The sequence below is a fragment of the Microtus ochrogaster genome, chromosome 1 (assembly GCF_000317375.1).
Source record: "Microtus ochrogaster isolate Prairie Vole_2 chromosome 1, MicOch1.0, whole genome shotgun sequence".
In the NCBI taxonomy this organism is placed as follows: Eukaryota; Metazoa; Chordata; class Mammalia; order Rodentia; family Cricetidae; genus Microtus; species Microtus ochrogaster.
The window spans coordinates 36,865,429-36,866,663 of NC_022009.1; the positions used below are offsets into that span (position 1 = coordinate 36,865,429).

The 1,235-nt window shown below is 44.4% G+C and overlaps 1 protein-coding gene across 1 annotated transcript in view; it reads left to right on the forward strand.

Annotated features, from left to right (window-relative positions):
- The window catches only part of Dglucy (D-glutamate cyclase), an 88,693-nt gene that overhangs the window by 55,439 nt on the left and 32,019 nt on the right, over positions 1-1,235 (forward strand). The window lies entirely within an intron of this gene.

Sequence of the window (1,235 nt, forward strand, 5' to 3'; positions counted from 1 at the left end):
GTGTGTGTGTGTGTGTGTGTGTGTGTGTGTGTGTGTGTGTGTATGTGCTGGAGGTTGAAGAAACAGGCAGATCCCTGGCACTCCTGGCCACCCAGGCTAGCCAAATCAATGAGCTCCAGATTCAGTGAAAAACTTGTCTCAAAAAATAAGGAGTGAGTGATTAAGAAAGAGACTCAGCATTGACCTCTGGCCTCCATACACACATTGCACACATGCACCTATGTGCACATCTACATATACCACACACACAAAATATATATAATGAATAAATAGATAAATAATTAAAACAGTTACACCTAGTGACTGAAGCCTTCCATGAAAAAGGCAAACTGTCCAAGCCTTCCACAGTGTAGTTCCTTAAAATGCTGACACTGGCCTACAAGGTGGCTCAGCTGGTTAAGGCTCTCGCAGTCAAGACTGACAACCTGAGGACCCACATACTGGAAGGCGAGAACATTTTCACAAGATGTCCCCTGACCTCCATATGCACAGCATGACGTGTGTGAGCACACATGCATGCATGCACACACACATAAATTTTAAACTTAATCAAAGAGGTTTTAAAAGCTTATACCATGTATGATTCCCCAAAAGACCAGAAGAATAGTCACCAAGACACTGAGACTGAGTTCTATTGCTATGAAGAGACATCATAACTAAAACAACACTTATAAAAGAAAGCATTTAACTGGGGGCTCACTTACAGTTTCAGAGGCCTAGTCCAGTATCACCATGGTGGGGAGCATGGCTGCAGGCATGGCGGGTGTGGTGTTGGAGAAGTAGTAGGGAGGAGGGGGCTGACATGGGCTCTGAAACATCAAAACCCACCTCCAGTGACACACCTCCTCTATCAAGACCACACCTCTAATCCTTCTAATCCTTTCAAACAGTTCCACTCCCTGATGCGGAAGCATTCAAATACAGGAGCCTACAGGGGCCATTCTTATTCAAACCACCACAGGGTCTGTAGGGAGGGACTTTATGAGGGACTTTTGTAGTCTTTATGGCTGTGCGTTTTCAAATTCCAATACTAAGCAAGGGAGTGAGTTTATATGCATGTCTTAAACACTGGGCAAGGGAGTGAGTTTATATGCATATCTTAAACACTGGGCATCAGGGCTGGGGGCATAAGATTGCTCTCTTCTCCTCCTCCTCCTTCTTCTTCTTCTTCTTCTTCTTCTTCTTCTTCTTCTTCTTCTTCTTCTTCTTCTTCTTCTTCCTCTTCTTCTTCCTCC